General features: G+C 44.8%; 1 long non-coding RNA gene across 1 annotated transcript; it reads right to left on the bottom strand.

Moving 5' to 3' along the window:
• Window positions 1–1,355: 1,355 nt before the first annotated feature.
• LOC129783170 (uncharacterized) lies at window positions 1,356–19,797 on the bottom strand. Its single transcript, XR_008745144.1, has 3 exons — window positions 15,767–19,797; window positions 2,680–2,949; window positions 1,356–1,636 (listed from the first exon to the last, which is right to left on the bottom strand). It is a non-coding gene; the product is annotated as an uncharacterized LOC129783170 (long non-coding RNA).
• Window positions 19,798–23,961: the final 4,164 nt, after the last annotated feature.

Raw genomic sequence — 23,961 nt, 5'->3', positions numbered from 1 at the left:
TAGCTCGCTTGGCCGCTTGCACTGCCATGGCGCCGATCGGAGGGGGGGTGGGTGGAGGGGGGGGGTGCCGCCTTGGAGAGAAACCGCGGCCGGGACGGGGCCTGCCGGGCCGCACGCCGCCGCTCGCCGCTTGTTCCTTTTCAGGACACCAGGGTGGTAATTCATCATCTAATCCCCATGCTATTCGTTCAGCAGTGGTCAGTACTGGATAATCTTTGGATGTATAATCGGGGAAATTTTCACACGGAGGTTGTCCCTCTGGCTCTTCCTCCGACTGAGCAGTAGGATCGCCGGGAGACCGCATTGCAGCCTTAACAGCTGCAGCGACTTGAGCCTCGCCGTGTAACTGCGCGACCATACCCCGTACAGCTCGATACGTGCGAGCCAAAGTCTTTACCCCCTTAGTCCCAACTTGCACAGATTCCCATAAGTCCTCTCCTACTTTCTTCCATGTTTCATTATTATATACATCTTGCGTAGAAGCAAGGTAACCACGGCGGCGACTCCAACATAGCAGATCAACTACTGCCTGCCGTGAGACTGGCGTTTCAGTTTTTTCTGCCAGTTTCATCAAACTGTCTACGATTGCTTTTTCCACCACTGATGCAGTGATTCCCATCCTGCTTAAATTTCCTGACTCACCGGTCAGCCGTGCACGTTCCGCCTTTCTTCGGGCGCCCAGCTCTCCCTCCGCTGGCAGCAGGATCATCGCCGGCTCCGCAGCTCGTAACACGATCCTTAATGAATCCTCCTGACCTTTTAACCGATCCTGTCGACCCTCATCGGATCACGTCGGGGTCACCAGATGCTGCGGGCATTTCGGGCGAGCGGGAGTCAGATACGAATACTCACGGAGTTCAAGATCTGATCCGTTTATTGTACAAACCAGGTAGACTTTTATAAGGCATTCTATAAGCGTGCAATAATGTGATTGGCTATTTTACAAGCGTATAATAATATGATTGGTTAACAATTGTTTACTGGGAAGATTTCTGTTTCTGCTTTTTCTGGCACGTAGGCTCTTTTCTGCGGTCTCCTAGTTCTTCTTATCGCGTCCTGTCGGCCTTGGTTTTGTGCAAACATCTGCAATTTGCTCCTTTTTCTTCATCCCACTGTTCTGGCCGTAACCTCGTCTTATCTCTTCAGTATTTTTCCACTTGCTTCAGAGTTCAGTATAATCATTCAATACAGCAAGAGCCCCAACAACAGACAGAGGAGGATGTGCTTGTACTCAGGGGATCTGTGAATGTGCATGTGCTTGTGAATCTAGAGAGTGTTGTATGTGTGCTTTCACTAGTGAACTTTGTGGTGACGCAAGTCGAGGCGGACTGAAAAAAACACTATGTCTGCGTGGCTGGGTTCGGACAAAATGGCCTTTATTGTTTATACAAACTGTTTATATATCTTAGACAGTACAAGTGTTAGACCCTGATAGGTTTTTGTGTCCTTCTTCTTGCTTGCTATTTGCTGTTGCTGTAGGTGCCCGTATGCTGCGGTTCTAAGTTCCGGTTCTCCACATCCTGTTTACATACCTGACAATTTGTGGCTGTTTTAAAGGTACACGGCTAAGTCTTTGAAGTCAACTAACTTGTCTGTAGACCCGCTGCAGACCCCAAGACATAGATGGCAGGATCCACTGATAATGAGAAGAAAAAAAAAAAGCAGGGACAAGAAAGGAAGTCATTAAGTTTGCATGATCTCCAAGTGCTGCAAAGACATCCAGAGAGGATGGATAAGTGAATTAAGGGAAGAAATGGTTTTCCCAGCTGTTCTGCGGTCCCATCCAATATTTTCAACATGCTTAACAGTAATAAAAATTTGGTTAGGAAAAAAAAGCCTGAAAAAACTCCATCCCTTGAGGAGGGCCCCTTTACTGGAGGAAAGGCATGCAGCAATTCTCTCCTGTTATTTCTTAAGCTCCACCCCCATGAACTAAGGCAATCCCCATTTTGAAAATCTTGGTCAGAATTTTAGAGCTGTCAATTCAGTGTCCTTATCTTTTGCTTATCCTAAATGTTCCTTATAATGCATGATGGATTTGATCTAGAGTAAATCTGCATTTTCACTTGTGATGCTCTGGAGGAGCAGAGGAATGTGCAAATTAGTGGAAGAGTAAGAAATCAAAAGTAGAAATTGTAAAGCATGCCTACTTCTAATATGTAATTGTGCTGTCTGTGTGGAATAATTATTTGGTATTTCTCCTCCTTCTTCCACTATTGTGGAATGGTATCATAAAGTCTTAGAAATCAGCGCAGGTCTAGCAGCGGTGGGATTCCAATTAGAGCATATAAATAAGCGACACAAGTTGCCGGGTTGAATGTGGGGTAGGTTGACTCTGGCCAGCAGCTAAACACCCACACAGCCACTTTCTCACTTTCCTCACCCCCACAGCAGGATGGGGGAGAGAACAGGAAGAGCAAAAGCAAGAAAACTTGTGGGTTGAGATAAAGACAGTTGAATAAGTGAAGGAAAAAAGAAAGAAAAAAAACAAAACAAGCCATGCAAAAACAATCACTTGCCACCTCCCACAAGCAGACCAATGCCCAGCCAGTCTCTGAACAACAGCCAAGGAAGACAAAAACCCCCACCCTCTTCAGTCTCTGCTGCCCATTGGTGGATGTTATGACAGCGATAACATCCTAACCTTTCAGAAAAGTTTATATTAGCTGAACATCTTACTAATATAATCTGTAACAGTTCCTCTCTGCCACTCCTTCCTCCTCACACTTTTCCACTGCTCCAGTGTCGGTCGTCTCCACAGGCTGCAGTCCTTCGGTATAAGCCTGCTCCACCATGGGTCCTCCACAGGCTGGGGAACTTGCTCCTCTGTGGGCCCCTCTCCACAGGCTGCAGATCCTGTCATAAGAGCCTGCTCAAACATGGCCTGTCCTCAGGCTGCAGTTTCCTTCAGGGAATATCCACCTGCTCTGACATGAGGTCCTCCACAGGCTGTAGGGAATACATGTTTGTTGTGGTTTAACCCCAGCTGGCCACCAAGTACCACACAGCCGCTCGCTCACTCCCCCCTCATCCAGAGGGATGGGGAGGAGAATCGGAAAGGAATGTAAAACTCAAGGGTTGAGATAAGAGCAATTTATAGGTAAAGCAAAAGCCGCACATGCAAGCAAAGCAAAGCAAGGAATTCATTCACTACTTCCCATCAGCAGGCAGGTGTTCAACCATCTCTAGGAAAGCAGGGCTCCATCACACATAACGGTTACTTGGGAAGACAAACACCATAATGCCAAATGTCCGTGTCCCCCCCTTTCCTTCTTCCGTGTCCCCCCTTTCCTTCTTCTTCCCCCAGTTTATATACTCAGCATGACATCCCATGGTATGGAATACCTCTTTGGCTAGTTTGGGTCACCTGTCCTGGATGTGTCCCATCCCAATTTCCTGTGCCACTCCAGCCCTCTCGCTGGCAGGGCCCAAGAAACCGATAAGTCCTTGATTTAGTATAAACATCACCCAACAACTAAAAACATCAGTGTCCTATCAACATTGTTCTCACATCATAGCCAAAACACAGCACTGTACTAACTACTAAGAAGACAATAAACTCTATCCCAGCTGAAACCAGGACAACGTTCCACCATGGTCTCTTCCATGGGCTTCAGGGGAATCTCTGCTCCAGTGCCTGGAGCACCTCCTCCCTCTCCTTCTCTGACCTTGGCATTCGCAAGATTGTTTCTCACATTTTTTCCCATCACTCCTCACATTGCCATGCAGCATTTTTCCCTTTCTTAAACATGCTTTCACAGAGGCACCACCAGCTTTGATGATTGGCTCAGCTTTGGCCAGCAGTTGGTCCATTGCCAAGCCAGCTGGAACTGTCATGTGTCTGGCACGGGGCATCCCCTGGCCGCCTTCTCACAGAGGCCACCCCTGCATCACCCCTTTCCCTCAGCCTTGTCACGTAAAACCAATACAGTGTGCTACAGCAAAATGAAGTCTGGATGAGGCTGATCAGTAATTTTAGGGGACTGCAAAGGCCAACAGCTCCCTGGAGGTCACAGATGGGGATTCCCCAGGCCAGCAGGGCATGGGCCTCGCTGACCAGGGCTTGTTCTACTGCCTCCAGTGAGGGAGCAGGGCAGGCCAGAGGGAGGGCATCTTCTTAAAAAGAAGTTAAAGAATTAGGGTGATCAGGAAATTGAGCTTCAGGGCCCTGCTATGTCACATACTTTCTGTGCAAGTAGCAGTCACAAATACGCTCTGTGCCTCACAGCACATCTGACAGAGAGCACCAGCTCATTCACAGCAAGGTCAAGACACATAAGGTGTCCCTTTCTCTCATCCACATAATCCCTCAGCCTACTCCAGAGCTATTTTCTCTCAGAAATATATACGCAACAGAAAGACGGCATCCTTTTAATAATTTAAGGAGCAAGTGGTAACAAAATTGCCTTCCTACCACAGCTTCTGGGTTCATACTGTTTTTGTGCCTAGGAGCAGATATCAAGCTCAATTTTTGCAATATTGAGACTCGGCCAGTGTGGGCTTCACAGAGGCACTGAAGTTGACAGCAGTTCTCATACTTGCCACCTGCAGAAGAAGGGACAAGAGCATCCCCATATGATATATGAAACCCAGGCTGGTTCAGTGTAGAGAGCTTTGTGGCAGGTGCTGGAGGCCGCGATGCCTGTGAAGGACCTTGAAGGCTAAAGAAGAAAGAAAGTAAGAAAATGTTGGCTGAACGCCTGGAAGAAAAACAGGATATGAAGCGAGGCTGGAGCAGATGCGCGATGCCATGTCTCAGCAGCTGGCTGAGAACATGAAACTCACAGAGATAAGAAAGAAGAGAGAAAAAAAATGCAAGAAGTTCAGTGTGTTTGTAGCTTAGTAATTAACCAATTACATGTAGCCAAGAAGTGTGTGAACAGTATTGATTAACCAATGATATTTTAGTACATTGCGCATGAACAATGAATGAGGATATATAAGCGTGGGGTTTGGACTAATAAAAGGTCTTCTGGTCAAATTCAGGAGTCCGTGCCTCAATCTCCTCAAATGGTGACCCCTACGGAGGAGTTCCGAAGCCTTGGAAGAATAAGGATGGAACTGGTCAATGAAAATGACAGCTCATGGAAGAGGGCTGCATTCCAAAGGAGACGTCTTGGCTGAACGATCGTCTTGCCGGCTGGACTAGGCGGGCAACCTAAACCCCGGGGATAACACCTGTACGCATTGAGACAGGTGAGCAGCCAAGAAACTTTAGAGATTTTAAATATTTGAAGAAATTTTAAGAAGCTTTAGAAACCTGTACACACTGAGACAGGCAAGCAGCCAAGAAGCTTTAGAGACTTTAAAAATTTTAAGAAATTTCAAGAAACTTTAGAAACTTTAGGAATTTTTTAAGAAACTTTAAGACATTTTAAGAAACTTTTAAAAATGGGATGCAGAGGAAAAAAGTATGTTAAGGATGTTTCAGCATATTTTGCACAAAAGAGGAATTGTATATGAAAAATGCCTGGTTAAAGAGCCAAGGCACCTCAGCTACCTCGACACAAATATTTGATGTTAGAATGTGGGAGTCAGCAGGAGAGCGAATTTGGGAAAAGGCATCTCAAGGGGACTTGAATGCTAGCCAAATTATGACTACTTGGAGATTAGCGCTCGAGACTTTGAAAGAGATGTGTGCAGAAAACCAGCTTGCAGATATTGCTAAGGAGGCTTGGTCAGAGACTGAGAAGGGCCAGGAAGTTGATGTAACAACAAAACAAGATGTTGCTCAGCAGACAGAGCCGAATGAGAGCGAGGCTGAATCTGAGCATATTTCTGATGAACTAGAAGGAGCAGAGTCAGAGGACTCGGATGAGGATGGACAAGATGAAAATTTGTTAAATTTACGATTGGAGGATTTGTGGTTAAAAAAGGAACAGTCAAAAGAAAGGAAGAAGCGACTGGTGCGGCAGAGTGCTAATAAAGGAAGAAGTAGCGATGATGAAAATGATATTGGGAGATGGATTAAAGAAGAGTGGAGGAGAATGCACTTAGAAAGCATGAAAGAGGGAGTGCACACATTTCCCGTGATATTACAAGATAGACACCCAGGCCAATATCAGGCGTTTTACAGGGATATGATTAAAGAACTATGGAAAACTGTAATGCAAAATCGACTATATTCTCATTTTACACAAACTTTAATAGAGAATGTGATGATGGGTCCGCAGCTAGTGACTCTGTTAGAATGGATCTGTGAAAAGGTGCCAGACTTTCCACCTGATGGCACTTTGCAAATTCCTGCCTGGCAAGAGGTCAGCAGACGATTGTATGATGCTGCCACGGAGGGGGACTCCGCAGCAGGAATGCATTTAGCACCTTGGTGGCAAATTCTGACAACTCTTCACCAAGTGTGGACTAATTCTACTAACAGTGCTAAACCAGGGGAAGCTGTAAATTCCACCAACAGTGGGAATGCTAAACCAGGGGAGGCTGCTAAACACAGGGACATGCATTTAGTCCACCGACAGCGTGACTCTTCTCAACAAACTGTCAATGATGGCGACTCCATCCACACCTCCTCTGCCCCCAAAGCTCCTGTCAACAATTGCAGCAACCCTCACAACACAGGACCAAGCACAGGAACAGGACAACTCAGACAATGATTCCATTGACACTGATAAACCTTTTGATCCAGGTCCTATAGCTCCAGAAAAGGAGCTAGACCTTCCAACCCCACACACCCCCGCAACGCATTGACTGTATTTGTATTTTCAGGGAGGGTGAAAGGGGGTCCAAGGGATCAGTGGCAGGAATGCAAGGGGGAAGCGCTTAAGCAAGGGATTTTGGGAGTCGCTATGGTATGTTCAGTATTTTGTCAGCCAAATCAACCTCCAGAGTGGCAGCCTGTGCAATACGAGGCTGTTAAGGAGTTAAGCAAAGCAGTGCAGGAAGGGACGATTCATAATGCATTTGCTATGTCCCTTCTTGAAGTGATGGCAGAGCCTTATACACTCACACTGCACGATTGGAAGTCATTGCTTTGTATGGTACTAACTGATACAGTATATGATGTGGTTATCTGATTTTTGTGAGCTATGTGTAGTGGCCTTGATTGAAAACCTTAATCGGGGAATTGCTGTTAACTAGGAGCAGTTGGCTGGAGAAAATAAGTGTGCCGATTCTGTGACTCAGGCAAGGTATCCCAGGGACAACTATCTGCAAATGAAGGAGATGGCTATTAAAGCAGTCAGGATATGGGAGTCGTTCGCCACAGTCTTGCAGGGTCCTAGAGAGTCATATACTAACTTTATTGATCGGCTTCAGAATATTTTGCAACAACAAGTCGAGCATGAGGAAGTTCAAGGGTTGCTTTTAAAACAACTAGCTATGATAATGCCAATGAAAATTGTAAACGGGCAACTTTCCCAATCGCAACCCCAACGTGTCAAATGATTGTAACGCAGAACTCACAGCAGACTGTAACCCTCAGGCTGAGTTCTGGAATGCAGCATAACACATTTTTGCTTCTCCAATTTCTTCTGTAAGAATAGTACACACTCTTAACTTGCTTAGTAAATTAGGCTGCTAGCTTGCTAAAGAAAGTAATACTACAAATACTGTTATTTTTTTTCCTGGCTTATTAACAGATGTTGATTCTGTCATATGTTGCTACAGAACCGAGATGCTATTGATTTTTATTGTTAACACAGGGACATGCGTGTGAAGACTTTGATAGGATGTGTTACGTGAATCTGAGTGACCACTCTGAATCAATCCACAAAAGCATACAAAACTTAAAAGCCTTAAACAAAGATCTGCAGCAGAGCCAGGGGCGGGATGCCTTTGGTCGCTTCTCACGGCTGGGAAACTTTGGGCTGTGGATCAAGAGTATTACAGGATTTATTATAATTATCTTAACCACCTTATTGATGTTTGCCTTATGTCTCCCATGCCTTTTTTCCTGTATTCAGCGTTTAGTTGATGGTAACATAAATCAGGTCATGGTCACCCAGCTACACACAACCTTTGCCTTGTCGCAATTAACAAGCAAAAAAGAGGAGGATAGAGAATGTCTGAAGAGAGATGTAGGAAAGGAAGCTGGGGAATATTTGACCTGACAAGAGATAAGAGAACAGCTGGGTATTGTGAAGGAGACTAGGAAAGATGAACATTGTTATCTAGTGATAAATAGGTGTCTGCATGCTTGTAGTGATATAACTATGTAACTGCATGAATGGTTTCTGCCCTGAGCCTGGTGGTGCATGCAGCTGTGGTTTGTGTCCGGGCTCAGTCAGAGATGTAAACATGGGCTTCTCTGTTACGGTAAAGTGTCTCTGGTAGCATAAATAAATAATAAAAATAATAAAAGGTGACTTTAATAAGACTTAGGGAAAAAATAAAAAGAAAAAAAAAAAGAGAGAAAAAAAAGGAATGAACAGTCCATAGCATGTTAAAGCAAACTTTTGGGGAAAAAAAACCAAACAAACCAAAAAGTGGGAATTGTACTGAACGGAGACAGTGGGTTATTTTGACATTGATAATGTGCAGCTGTGGCCTTGCTTTGACTATGTGCAGCTGAGATCCTGCAGCAAAGAGTTAAATAACTTTGAGGGAGTATGAGAAGAAACCAGGATGAGACAGAAAGAAAGGAGGAATGTGATCTCACCTCTAGAAGATAAGGAAACAGCATGAAAAGCAGAGAGTAATTTATAGTGAACAGTACTAAGGAATGTGTTGTATGAAGCTTTCGGACCATTTGGAGTCGATTCACAGCCAGTTACAAAAATTGAAGGACATGTCAAAGGACTTACAGCATGAACTATCAGGAGATTGGTTGCGGAATCTTTTTAAGTCATGGGGAATGACCAGATGGTTGCAGGAGCTTACAATATGTGGAGGAATGTTTTTATTGGTAATTGTAGTTATATTGATGATTATTCCCTGTATGTTGAATTGTATAAGATCTATGATTCAAAAGCAGTTTAACCTGTATGTTGTCTCTGTTAAAAATAAAGAAGGGGGAATTGTAGAGAGCTTTGTGGCAGGTGCTGGAGGCCGCGATGCCTGTGAAGGACCTTGAAGGCTAAAGAAGAAAGAAAGAAAGAAAATGTTGGCTGAACGCCTGGAAGAAAAACAGGATATGAAGCGAGGCTGGAGCAGATGCGCGATGCCATGTCTCAGCAGCTGGCTGAGAACATGAAACTCACAGAGATAAGAAAGAAGAGAGAAAAAAAATGCAAGAAGTTCAGTGTGTTTGTAGCTTAGTAATTAACCAATTACATGTAGCCAAGAAGTGTGTGAACAGTATTGATTAACCAATGATATTTTAGTACATTGCACGTGAACTATGAATGAGGATATGGACTTTTGGGTTTTGGACTAATAAAGGGTCTTCTGGTCAAATTCAGGAGTCCGTGCTTTAATCTCCTCAGTTCAGTTTTCATCTCTGATGTAAGCAATGGCAGAAAGAGAGAGTTTGATTAGGGCACGCTAGAGTAACAATAAAGTGGGAGAGGAGGTCCCAACAGCGTCAGCTGCATGTCAGGCTCCCAATTCATGCTGCCCAGTCACGACACTGCACGATGAAGATCCCTCAGAGTCAGATCCCATTCTTACAGGGAAATCATATGGGATGGGGAAGGGGTGATGGGGGGTGTGTGTGTGTGTGGTGTGTGAGGAGAGAAAGAAAGAAGGGAGAGGGAAACAGCCCTTTTCCTTTATAACAGGGCAGGTTTGGTTCACAACTGACACTTGGCTCTTCATTACAGCGAATTATACAGAGGCAGCCTTTTCATCCATTATTAATGATCTGCTAGAGCAGCCACTCTCAAGTCATGTTATTTCCAAACTGTACAACTAGGAAATATCTTAATGAAATGTGCTATGGTCCAGACCCACAACTGTTATAAAGCAGACAGTGAACAATAACACCGGTCTCCTCCTACAAAATCCTTAGCTCCTTACCCCAAGCTACAGTAGTCTATACTTTCAGCACTGAAACCCTGTGGTGGGTTGACCCCGGCCAGTAGCCAAATACCCACCCTGCCTCTTACTCACTCCCCTCTCCTGGGGGATGGGGAGAAAACAGAAAGAAGGAAAGATGTAGAAGAATGAAGCTGGGTTAATTAACATTGATAATATACGGCTGTGGGTTGGCTTCAGGGGCGTTGGTTGCTCAATGTAGATAAGGTGCAGCTATAGCTGGTTAAGTGGTTGAGAGCCAATGAAGAGAGAGCAGCCAAGGAAGAAGCAGAGAGAAGTGCCCTGGATGAGGAGAAGGCAGCAGAGGGACTGGTATGAAGAGTATGCTGGTATGAGATGGTAAAAGACCTTGTTGCAGCTTGATAGTTTGGAGAGTGCTGCAACAGAAAGATGACTTGTGGATTGAGATAATGACAGTTGAATAAGGAAAGCAAAAGCTGTTCATGCAAGCAAATCAAAAAGAGGAAATAATTCGCTACTTCCCATTGTCAGGCAGATGTCTAGCCACTTCCTGGAAAGTAGGCCCTCACCACGCTTAATGGTTGCTTGGGAAGATGTCCTGGTTTCAGCTGGGATGGAGTTAATTTTCTTCTTAGTAGCTGGTACAGTGCTGCGTTTTGGCTATGATGTAAGAACAATATTGATAACCGCACTGATGTTTTCAGTTGTTGCTGGGTAATGTTTATACTAAATCAAGGACTTATCGGTTTCTTGGGCCTTGTCAGCCAGAGGGCTGGAGTGGCACAAGAGACTGGGAAGGGACACAGCCAGGTCAGCTGACCTGAACCAGCCAAAGAGGCATTCCATACCATGGGACGTCATGCTTGGTATATAAACTTGGAGGGTTAGCTGGGGGGGGGAATCGTTGCTTGGGGACTGGCTGGGCATCGGTCAGCAGGTAGTGAGCAGTTATACTGTGCATCACTTGTTTTCCTTTTCACTTCCTTTTGATTTTACCCTTTTTTCCCCACCTTTCCATCCTAATTGTTGTTGTTAGTAGTCGTAGTATTGTTATTACTGTTGTTCTTATCTCTTTATTCTGTTTAAATTATTAAATTGTTCTTATCTCAACCCTCGAGTTTTACATTCCTTTCTGATTCTCCTCCACCCCCCTCTGAGTGGGGGGAAGTGAGCAAGCGGCTGCATGGTGTTTGGTTGCTGGCGGGGGTTAAACCATGATAGTCTATTTTTTTGGTGCCCAACTTGGGGCATCGAAGGGTTGAGGTAACGGCAGGTCTAACCAGACTGTGTTAGATTAAATTGTTTGCAGTATTCATTGTATTAAATTAATAGTAACTGGCTACAATGCTGGCTTATTTGTTTTTGAATTTGCTGCCCATGATTTCAATATTGAATTGTCTTGTTTAATTACAGTATGTGCTCCCTTTTGTGTTGTTTGTTTATATTGGGACCTGGAGTAAAGTTATTTTAGTGTTGTACTACATAGTATTAATCTATAATATGATGGGTTCATTGGTTATGAAACTAATCTGGTCTGTGCACTCGGTGTTGTCCCCTCTGTCTGGTGGCCCCTGTGAGGGAATGCCAACAACAACAATGGCACCTTTGGTTTTGTTTTCCCAGAGAGTCAGCCTGTGGGTGGGGTCTATACCTCCCCCTTCCCCTCAGGGCTAATTAATGAAACATTTAGGATTTTAGGAGGCTCTGAGTATCTTTGGTCCTATGGCAGCTCCATAGTGTCAGTTCTGAGCCTAGTGATAGTAATACTGAATTCAGTCTTTGTGTCCTGGATGTGGCGGAATTTTAAGCAACATACTGTAACTACTGCTCCAGCCCAATTAAGCAAAGCCTCTGTGGTATGGGGGATGATGGCTGAAATATAAATATGGTGAGGCTTGGCAAATTGACTATATCACATTCTCACAGACCCGCCGAGGCAAGTGACACATGCTTACAATGGTGGAAGCAACCACCGGATGGCTGGAAACATACCCTGTGCCCCATGCCACTGCCCAGAACACTATCCTGGGCCTTGAAAGACAGGTCTTGTGGTGACATGGCACCCCAGAAAGAACTGAATCAGACAGTGGAATTCATTTCCGAAACAGTCTTACAGACACTTGGGCCAAAGAACATGAGTGGGTATGTCACATTCCCTATCATGCACCAGCCTCTGGGAAAATTGAACAATGTAATGGATTGTTAAAGACTACACTGAAAGCAATGGGTGGTGGAACTTTCAAACATTGGGATAAACATTTAGCAAAGGCTACCTGGATGATTAATACCAGAGGATCTGCTCCCCGAACTGGTCCTGTCCAGTCAAAGCTTTTGCGTACTGTAGAGGGGGTTAAAAGCTCCTGTAGTGCACCTTAAAAACATGTTTGGAAAAAGAGTCTGGGTCATTCCTGCCTCAGGCAAAGGGAAACTCATTCGAGGAGGGATTGCTTTTGCTCAGGGACCTGGGAGCACTTGGTGGGTAATGTGGGAAGATGGGGAAGTTTGATGTGTGCCTCAAGGGGATTTGATTTTGGGTGAAAACAGTCAATAAATTAAGTGGTGTTAATTGTTAAATAATGCTGTATGTTGTCTTTGGTGATGATGGCAGAATTTGAACCCATGCCCTGGAGAGACCGGATAATCTTGTGGCATCTATTTCTACCATCTTTAGATTTGAAGATTTGAACCTTGGTGGTTTTTTTTTTTTCTTCAACTGCCACACCAATGAAGATTGACTAGTGAAACCAGATCAGTGCAGCCGTAATAGGCTTAGAACTGGCTTCAACATGGAATAACTCAACACCTCATGCCGTCCTCCTGGCCCAGAAAGACTGTTATAACAGATGGAGCCTAACATCATGGACTAAATGAACTGAATGGATTTAGAGGGATGGTCCGTAGACTAAAGGAATGATATCTGTGTATTTATATAAAGGACAGGAGGAGCGATGATGATGATGTATTGGAAAATGTAGCATGACATAAATGATATGGAATAAGGGGTGGATACTGTCCTGGTTTCAGCTGGGATGGAGTTAATTTTGGTGTTTGGTTGCCAGCTGGGGTTAAACCATGGCAGAAGGCAAATGCCATAATCAAAAATGTCTCCCCATCCTCCTCTTTCCCCTGAGCTTTTATTGCTGAGTGCGACATCATATTGATGAGTTGGGGTCCACTGCCTTGGCTATGTCCCTTACCAACCTCTTGTCCACCCCCAGCCTACTTGCTGGGGGGGAAGAGAGTGAAAGCCTTGGCACTGTGCTAGCACTGTTCAGCAATAGCCAAAACAGTGGTGTGTTACCAACACTGATTAGCCACAAACACAAAACACAGCACCATACTAGTTGCTATGAAGAAAGTTAACTCCATCCCAGCCAGACCTAGTACAACCCTCCAGTTCAATTCCTGATGAAACAGGATTAATATTAATCTCTTCCAGCTAAACTGAAAGAGCTATGGTATGCAACATGTATGCACATGGAGGCCATGTATACACACTTTTTGGCCAAAAGAAATGCATAACCCACCGGTTAGCCTGAAAGAGGGTTCCCTTCTGTGTCTTATCCAGGGAAGAGGCTAGTGGTTACAGCTACCAATTACAAAATGTTATTTCAGACCTTATCAGCAGTTTATGCAAGTAGCCCGGAAAGTCCCTGGTGTCCTATGTGTCAGCCACATTACACATAAAAGGAAACAAAACAGAAACAAAGAGAAAAATAATCAAAGACTTTTTGGATAGTACCATGTAGAAGAATGGCTGCACAAGCGTGGCCATAGAATCTCTAAAGATCTGCACAATCCCGGCCTGGTATTAGAATAGGCCTGTAATCAGAATTGTGCTGAAGTTAACAAGAAGGTAGCCTTGAGCTATTCTTGAATCCTGAGACCAAGTAACTTTGTTGTATTAACAGGATGTGGCTGTAACAAGCTGCAGCTGTTGGGAAGGGAGGTGCAAGGCCAAGAGAGATAGGGAGCAGAATGGGAATATAGGGAGTAGCAAACAGCAAGGCTGAAACATAGCAACGCAAATAGCTACATGGATAGAATGCTTATTTTAGTCATGATAATTAGGGGTGTGAGAACAGCACGTGCTTAGAGGCTAATAACCAGTTATATTTTTGCTTTGGAAATATGCATGTGTATCGAGTCTATATAAGTAGTGTTAGAAACTAATAAAGTTGAGCAAGATGCATAACTCATATTGAGTGTCTTCTCGACTCCGGCGAACCCTTCTCCCAACAATTGGCGCCTGAATGACGGGAAAGCCGGAAAACTCTGCCTTTGCATTGCGACGGTGGGCTTTGTGAATTGGGAGTTGCTAGAGAGGTGTTCGAGCAGGAAGGTGTCCGTAAGGAGTAAAGGTGTCTGAATCCGGCAGTGAGCTCCTGCACGGACCTGCACCGGTAAGACCGTTTTTCCCTCGATAATGGAAAGGGAGGCAGCACTCACACTATTATCTGAAATTCTTGCTAAGCGAGAGGCTAGTGTGAGCACAAAGAAGCTCCATGAGCTCTGTAGGTGGGCGAAGGAAAAAGGACACCTAAAAGACCCGCAATTGATGTTTAGTGTGACTGAGTGGCGAGAGATCTGGGATTTCCTTTGGGATGCAACCCTTAGCGGCAGCAAGTCGGCCAAGGACTTGGGGACAACCCGTCGGGAGGTCATGAACCATTTACGATCAATGGTTGCGGAGAAAAAAATGGCTATGGCTGCGTCAGACCTCCTCGGTCGGGAAACCGAGTCGATGGAGTCTACCCGATTATTTGGTCAAGGCGTTCCGTCTGCGAAAGGCATAATTGTGCCTGTTAAAAATCTGCGACAGAGCTATTACACCCGACACCGGAGGGTGCCGCCGCAACGGGTGCTCCACGCCGACCTGAAAGCTACCGAGAGCCGCCCCCTGCTAGATGAGGAAGAGGGTACTAGAGCGGGTACAAAGAGCGCGCCTCTGAATGAGAGTGCAGAGTCCGATAAAGAAAATGAACCCACCCCAGCTGCCCCGATGCCCTGTCCCCGAACAAAACCGTCCGACCGGACCCTAAACCGCTTGCAGCAGCAATTGAACGAATGCCATCTGCCTTCTGGCGGTCGTGATGTTCAAGTCCTGACCCAGGAAGGCGTTATCCTCCAGCCTGCCGCTCCCCAAAGTCGTTGGTCTGGGGTTATACGAGACGCTATATTGGCGGGAGAGTGGCAGGCTGCTTCTGCTGTTGCATGTCCGGTGCAGACCACCACGTTACCAGACGGTACAGCAGCCGCTGTGTGGAAACCTTTTGATTGGAAGTTTATGCAGCAGCTGCGACAAGCCGTTACACAATATGGATTTACAATCTGAACCAGTCAAACACTTGTTGAATTATTTGTTTGACTCTGAAATCATGACACCCAGTGACTGTACTTCGCTAGTCAGATTGCTTCTTACACCAGCACAGTTCCCCGCGCCCCGCCAGCGTGCCGTGCCGTGCCGTGCCCCGCAGCTCCCCCCGCTCGCCCGCCCAACCACCGTCACGGATCCCCCCAGCTGCTGGGGAAAAGCGGAGTCCAGAGTTCGGTGTGGAGCTGCAGATCGCACCCCCGCCGGTGATAAGACCGCGTAGAGTAAATCGCGGCAGGGCTCTACGCTAAATTCCTCTCTGTGAGACGGGGGGGCCGCTAAGGAAGACCGCGACGAGTGCGGGGGGGCTCCGCGCTAATACCCTTTCTGTGAAAGGGGGGAGCTCTGAGAAGACCGCGATGGAATTAGACGCGGCAATTAAACTGTTAACTAGCATCCTCCTTAAGAGAGGGGAGGACGTTAAAGAGACAGAAGTGGAGACCTTAGATCGCTAGGCACAAAAAAAAAAAAAAAAAAAAAAAAAAGTAGCGGCGGCGGCCATACCAGCGTTGGAGGGAGATGTGGTAGAAAAGCCGGTGGAGCAGAAGGGTGATTCACCTAAGCCTTCTCTCTTAGCTACACTTTTCGGAGTTGGGCATACTCGTACTAGGAAGGGTATGTCCGCCCCTACGTGTTCAATAGTGCCGGGGCTTTTAGATAAGATAGCGGACAAACCGAAAGTTACTCCTCAGGAGCCTGCGGTAACTGAACCGAAACCGGAAGAGGCACCTGAGCCTCACCAGGAGGGCGGGGCAGCGAGTCCTGCTGCACCAATCACGTCAGGGTGGGCAAAAGCGCCGTCCGATGACGTAACCTCCTCGTCCTGAAACGTCATCGGACGGGTTTGAGGAGGAAGGCGGGGAGAAACTTGTGATAACAATACAGAGAAATCCTTACAGGAGCTAATAGATAGATTAAGAAACCTGGAAAAGCGAGTTAAAATGAACTTGTCTACTACTTCAGTACCTGTAATTCCTCCAGTTAGCCCAACTACCCCACCGATGCTGAACTTGAGAAAAGATCCAATTCTACAGCCTTGGTGTGGTGTTATCGTGATGCTGTTTTGGAGGGTGATTGGCAGGTGACCAGCTCGTTAGCTTGTCCAGTACTGATTAATAATCTGGATGCACATAATTGGGGCATGATTTATGGAAGGTTAATGATCAGATTTTAGCGATGGGAGTGTTGCAACCTGCTCTTCCGCCTTTTATGAAGATCCCTCAGAATTGGCAAATTGTTGTGATAGACATGAAAGACTGTTTTTTTTCACGATTCCCTTACACCCTGATGACACACAAAGAGACTCACTAACGATGATTTGCAACCGTTCCGATCCTGGTTGCATGGCACCGAAGCCAAAAGTCCTCAAACTTGTTCAACCAGAACAGCGGGCTGCCCTAGAAGTTGTGTCCCGCAAGATTCAGACTGGCTGGTGTGGTCACCGAATGGCAAATCATCCGTTATCTTTTTGGTTTGTAATGTTGCCACTTCACCTTTTGCCCTTATTTTGCAATGGCAAAAGAATAAAGGGGGAAATACGGCGATCGTTTTAGGGTGGTTGTTTTTGCCATTGCAACGCAGTCATCGTATTTTAAGTCGCCCTGAAACAGTAGCGGCCTTGGTGAGAAAAGGAAGAGACAGGATTGTTGAAAATGATGGGACTGAACCGGCAGATATCAGTATTCCAGTCCGTGGTGATGATTATGAGTGGCATCTGAGACATTCAGCAGCCATACAGGAAGCCTTGATGGGTTATACAGGTGTTGTACACAACAACCGGCCAAATGCCCTCTCTGGAAGATGTTAGGACATTACCAGTGGATTGCGAGACCGTTATGCTCAAAAAGACCAGTTGACGGGCCAAGGGTGTTTACAGATGCAGGACGAAAGATGAAGAAGGCTGCGTGTGTTTGGCAATCCAATAATCAGTGGCAGAAACAAGTGATCACCGGTGAACCACGGGAAAACCTTAAAACCTTAGAACTGAAAGAAGTTGTTGAAGGTGCAAACTGTACCCTGAAGGATTATCTTCACAGACAGAAAGTATCGCAGGACATAGATGTAACTAAACGGTTGACTAAGGTGTTGTTTACCTTAAACTATCTCTCCCTTATGGAGGGTAGAGAGGGACCACCTGTTGTTATACATCACCAAACAGCGCGAGGGAACCAAACAACTACAGTTCCTGGTTTGAATGTTCTGTATAAAAATATGGCTTCAGGTGTATGGGAAGGACCTAATCTGGTGTTATTTATAGGTAGAGGTTATTTTTGTATCTCCACAGATAAAGGACCTATATGGGTCCCTAGCAAGTTTGTGCGACCTGTATGTCAAGATCAGAAGACGGAAGAGAAGACTCAGAGCGAGCAGATGGAATGAACTGTCTGTGTTGCAAGGGATGTAACCCGTGGGTATTGTGCCAATGTATGCTATGTGGGGTAAAATGGTTCTGTAAGCCAAAGCTTAAATGCAAACAGTGAAAAGAATGTATGTGTTTGATTAGTAACCGGGCATGAAGCAAGAGAAAGCATACGACTAGTGTAATACCATGCTGATTGGAGACAGTATACATCATCAGAATCTGTGAAAGCACAGATTTGTGGGGTGGAATGTAAAAAAAAAAAAAAAAAAAAAAAAGGTGGAAATTGTAGGACTAAACATGTTTGAGTGGTGGACTTGGTTTACGGTCTTGATGAATTTTTTTACCCATTGGCCAAAGTATTTTTGACATCTTGCCTAGGACAAACATATGGGTGACATGGGCAAATATTACAGGGGTAACAGACTTTTGTTTGAGTCTGCAAAAAGCTGACAACCCGTTTAGAACTTGTCTAATTGGTATTCCCCTGCAAGAGAATGAAACAGATTTTGATGGTTTTTGGAATGTTAAAACAATGGATCTGACTTCCAATCAGAATGGTACATGTGTGAGTCCAAATGGGCAATTTGTTTGGCCTTCTATGCGTAATGCAGTGTGGCAGATAACGATTATTGAGAATTTAAACCAGGCACATCATTTACCTTTGCAGGAGTTAGACCTATTGGCTAGCGTTGTACCTGTTGAATATGTTAATGTTACTGCAACTGGTATGGCAGTCTGTACCCACATGTCATTACCACTTCAACCTGTGAATGGCACTGGAGTAATTTGGTTTGGTGACCCGTGGCAGTTATGGCTAACACATCAAGGTGAATGGGGGTTTTATACAGGGTTTCAAAATCTAACCGGTTCACCTATTTGGGGTGAATTGAAAACTGGGGGTTTCCATGTAAATGTATCAGGGGGTTATCAGTTGCCACCGGGAGTCTTTTTGATATGTGGGGACAGAGCGTGGCTAGGAATACCTATGCATCCTGTTGGTGGGCCATGCTATTTAGGGTGTTTGACTTTGCTCCATGTATGAAAGACTTATTGAAAATGACTCCACAATTTCATAGATCACGGAGGGCACTGCGCACCTTTGATGAAACATGTAATGACCGAGTCAATCTGCAGTCTGTAACAGCAAATGTCTTAGCCTCCATATTTATGCCAGGAGCTATGACTGCATTAAATGCTAAGAATATACGAAGGTTAGTGTGCTGGGGAGAGAAACAATTTAATCTTACATCGCAGATTTTAAGTTCGTTCTTGCTTGATATAGATAGTTTTAGGCATGCTACGTTACAAAATAGAGCAGCAGTAGATTTTTTGTTATTAGCACATGGACACGGTTGTGAGGAATTTGAAGGGATGTGTTGTGTGAACCTTCCCGATCATTCCATATCTATCCACAAGAAGTTGTCACAACTGCAGGGAAACATGAAGTATATTCTTGCTGATGATAATCCCTTTGATGAATGGTTGAGAGGATTGGGGATAACAGGTTGTTTAAAGACGTTATTGATGGAAGGGATACGCTTTGTTATAATCATTATTTTAATGTTTTTAGTTTTTAGCTGTACTTTTTCTTGTTTAAAGAGAGCAGTTTTTAACATAACCAATCAGGCCTGGCTTGTGCAAAACAAAAAAGGGGGAATTGTAGAAGAATGGCTGCAGAAGCGTGGCCATAGAATCCCTAAAGATCTGCACAATCCAGGCCTGGTATTAGAATAGGCCTGTAATCAGAATTGTGCTGAAGTTAACAAGAAAGGTAGCCTTGAGCTATTCTTGAATCCTGAGACCAAGTAATTATGTTGTGCCAACAGGCAGTGGCTGTAACAAGCTGCAGCTGTTGGGAAGGGAGGTGCAAGGCCAAGAGAGATAGGGAGCAGAATGGGAATATAGGGAGTAGCAAACAGCAAGGCTGAAACATAGCAACGCAAATAGCTACATGGATAGAATGCTTATTTTAGTCATGATAATTAGGGGTGTGAGAACAGCACGTGCTTAGAGGCTAATAACCAGTTATATTTTTGCTTTGGGAATATGCATGTGTATCGAGTCTATATAAGTAGTGTTAGAAACTAATAAAGTTGAGCAAGATGCATAACTCATATTAAGTAATTTCTTGACTCCAGCGAACCCTTCTCCCAACAGTACCATGCGAAGCAATGGCTTCCAATCATGTGGTGCAAGTGTATAAGACTTCCATTGCTTCAAGAAGGGACACAGTAAATGTATTATGAATTCCCCCTTCTCGCACTGCTTTTCTTAACTCTTTAACAACCTCATATTGCATAGGCTGCCACTCTGGAGGTTGATTTGGCCGATAAAATACTGGACATGCCTTAGCGACTCCCCAAATACCCTTGTTTAAGCACTTCCTACTTGCATTCCCGTCATCGATGCCCCGAACCCCCTTTCACCCTCCCCGAAAGCACAGTCAATGCATTGGGGGGGGACGGGGGGGGACAGGGGGGGAAGTCTAGCTCCTTTTCTGGATATATAGGACCCGGATCAAAAGGTTTCTCAGTGTCAGTGTGTCGCGACAGAGGGAAGATACAGTCACTCAATATGAGTGATCAGCAGACTTCGTTTATTGTACCTTACAGTCACATTTTATGCCTTGTTATAATTAGCTCATACATATTACAAAAGTTAAGCTCATTATTGGTTAGTTGCCTAAATACCAAGCCCGCCCCTAGTTTCTCTTCTGTAGTTATCTGTTCCCACCTGCAACATTCTTTTCCCACCAAAATCTTCCTGTTATTGTGTAACAAGGACAGCCAAAGACAGTGTATTTTGCTTTACTTCAGATAAGCTGAGAGCGATGTGCATTTTTGTCCAGCCAGCTGGACTATATCTATGTGACCCTTTTCAGCTAGCCAGTTATCCACAATTCCCCCGTTTTTATTTTGGGCGACACAGGCCTGGTTGACCATTTTCAATAACAGCGTTTTAACACAGGAACATACACAGCCAACTTATAAAATCTCAGTTCAGAAGTATAATTCCTGAAATACTTGAAAAATAAAGTTAGCTTGAAGCTTTAATTTAGATGCTCTTTCTGTTCCAGTGATATAAAAAGTTTAAAAAATTCAAAGGTAATTTTAAAGTTCTGAACATGGACTAATGCAAGCTCAAAACCCAAAAAGAAACCAAACTGATGTTTGACTAGGAATATTTGCAAATATTTTAGTGGAAAATCCCTGACCATTAACAATTTTCTGTCCAAATAACAACTGCCCTTATGCAACCAACCAGTCCATACATTTTCTGAAGAATACCTCATTGATATCAAAGAATTAACAAAGGGAAAAAATTAGTTCTAAGCTATATACATTCATAAGTGGATTTTTCAATAGTTACATACAGATTTACACACTAAGCCATAATGGCTTGTAGGTCATACACACAAGAAGAGTACGTTGCTTATCTGTCTGAATGTCTATGCTAAATTTGACAACTATGCCACAAGCCAAGCCTACATGGGTGCTGTATGTTATGCACGTTCCTTAACAAACAGAAGTATAATAGACAAATTCCCAAGATCTAGTCCCCAACCTAATTATATTATTTTGTAGCCAATTAAGGAAAATAACACAAATGTGCATATCTACATGTGCACACACCTTTTAGTTCAGAACCGATCTGTGATAAAAGGCCTTAGCCTTATGGCATCATCGAATCTTAACGAGTACAGTAATTAAAAATGCAGTCTTACTGTAAGTGCGATTTATGCTGACATTCCCTCAAATGCTACACGTGAGAATTTCTCACTCAACTGCCTCAAGTTAAAATAGTAGTATTTGTTAATATGTATTAAAAAATCATTAATTCTCTACAATAGCAGTTGACTTCCATAACACTATGTAAGCAAAAGAGGCTTAAGATGGGTTTTCTGAATGCTAACAATTTATTTTAGACTGTCTAAACTCAGGTCTTGAAAGATTTCACTCTGCCAGACGTAGAAACACTGTTGCACTCCAGTTGTGATATCCCTTTTCCCAAGTTGTCACATGCACATCTCGCTCAAGCAACATTATTGTTAAAGTTTCTCTCTGCTACATAAAAGCATATTGCACTTGTAGATATAAAAGACAGCACCCTTACTTAGATTATTACCTTATTACCTCATAACTCTTAGTATACCTTGTATCTCTGATTTCATCACTTCAAAAATTCACCAGAAGCAGATAAAACCACAGCATCAGACTAAACTACACCTTAACTGCTGATTCAAATAAAGGCATTCTCTTCAGATATGCCTAATGCTTACAAATAATTTTGGCTGGTTTTGATCAAAAAAACTATTATTACAATAATGATCAAAAATAATAATCCCGTTTGCAAAATGCCTTTAAGCCAGCCTCCTAGTCCCAACCAATTTCCACATTCAGAATACAGCATAAATACAGAATACAGAATAAATTATCTCCATCAAGGCAAAAAGGCTTCTCGTTAAACACAGAGATGTTTGCTAGTTCAAGGCAGAAACCCATTTCTTGTAGGGGACATCTGAAGCACTTTTTTTGGTGGGTTTGTAATCAATTCCGTATTTTTCCTTGAGAAGCTTAAGCTGTTCCTCTTGTTTCAGGAGTGTTTCCAACTCTGATTTGTCGAATAGGTCCGTATTTCCCAAAAATATCATACATTTCCTCCGCTGTGATTTTATACGGCAGGTTCCGAATATAAAGGATCCGATTGACCTCTGGGGGCAGCCAGATGTCAGCTCGCTTGGCCGCTTGCATCGCCATGGCGCCGATCGGAGGGGGGGGTGCCGCCTTGGAGAGAAACAGCGGCCGGGAAGGGGCCTGCCGGGCCGCGCGCCGCCGCTCGCCGCTGCCGCGGGGGACCTGGATGCTATCCCATACGCTAATAACCCGAGGAATTCCTTTTTACAATCTATGTCCCAAATGCTCCGCTTTTCTAAAAAGCATATGAGCAAATCGTACGTCGCTTGTCTCTCCATACCGTCGTCAGCGCTGTTTAGCCTTTGCAAGACTTCGGCGACGTGTGGCCGGCGGGACCCTCTGTAGGTGCTCCCGGGCGCGGGGACTGTGCCCTTCTGCCTCCTGCGCTGCTTTCAGGACCGGTACCCGAATCTCTGTCGAACCATGGCTCGCAGGTTCAGCCTTCTCTAGGGTCCCTGTTCGGGCGCCATTTGTCGCGACGGAGGGAAGACGCAGTCACTCAATATGAGTGATCAGCAGACTTCGTTTATCGTCCCTTACAGTCACCTTTTATGCCTTGTTATAATTAGCTCATACATATTACAAAAGTTAAGCTCATTATTGGTTAGTTGCCTAAATACCAAGCCCGCCCCTAGTTTCTCTTCTGTAGTTATCTGTTCCCACCTGTAACATTCTTTTCCCACCGCGATCTTCCTGTTATTGCGTAACAAGAACAGCCAAGGATAGTGTATTTTTGCTTTACTTCAGATAAGCTGAGAGCGATGTGCATTTTTGTCCAGCCAGCTGGACTATGTCTATGTGACCCTTTTCAGCTAGCCAGTTATCCACATCAATGGAATCATTGTCTGAGTTGTCCTGTTTCCGCACTTGGTCCTGTGCTGTGAGGGTTGCTGCAATTGTTGACAGGAGCTTTGGGGGCAGAGGAGGTGTGGACAGAGTCGCCATCGTACTCGTGCTGTCAGTGGAATTTACAGCTTCCCCTGGTTTAGCACTGTTAGTAGAATTGGTCCACACTTGGTGAAGAGTAGTCAGAATTTGCGACCAAGGTGCTAAATGCATTCCTGCTGCGGAGTCCCCCTCCGCGGCAGCATCGTACAATCGTCTGCTTACCTCTTGCCAGGCAGGAATTTGCAAAGTGCCATCAGGTGGAAAGTCTGGCACCTTGTCACGGATCCATTCTAACAGAGTCACTAGCTGCAGACCTGTCACAGCTCGTTGTTGAGCTGCAAGCAGCCATCACAATACGTCCAGGCTGCGCTGTTGATCTCGGGATAACTTCCCTCCCATCGTGCCCGACTGCTCACCTTTTTTGTAGGTGATGAGTGCACAAAGTTTCCACGGATCCTGGTTCAGTTGGGCTATGCCACCGGTTCGGGGCTCTGTGAGCCTCACGTTGTCAAAGAAGAGGTTGCTGTAGAATCTCCCTTTGCTGCTGCATCAAATAGCGTCTTTCCTGCTTCTTCCCAAAGCTGAGTGCGAAATGCTGTTGTGGCATCCGCAGCGTGTCCCTGCTTGCGCAGCCAGGCAAGGAAAAGTTTCACAGCTGCTTCCTCATACTTTACCCCTCTCCTTTCTAGTATTTCCATTATTATACTGGATATCAATATGGAACCCATATCGTCCCCAGCTGCTCACCTGTAGAG

This window comes from Falco peregrinus, chromosome W (assembly GCF_023634155.1).
Source record: "Falco peregrinus isolate bFalPer1 chromosome W, bFalPer1.pri, whole genome shotgun sequence".
NCBI classification, from domain to species: Eukaryota; Metazoa; Chordata; class Aves; order Falconiformes; family Falconidae; genus Falco; species Falco peregrinus.
The sequence above is the reverse complement of the archived record's forward strand: the minus strand, read 5'-3'. Positions and strand labels throughout refer to the sequence as shown.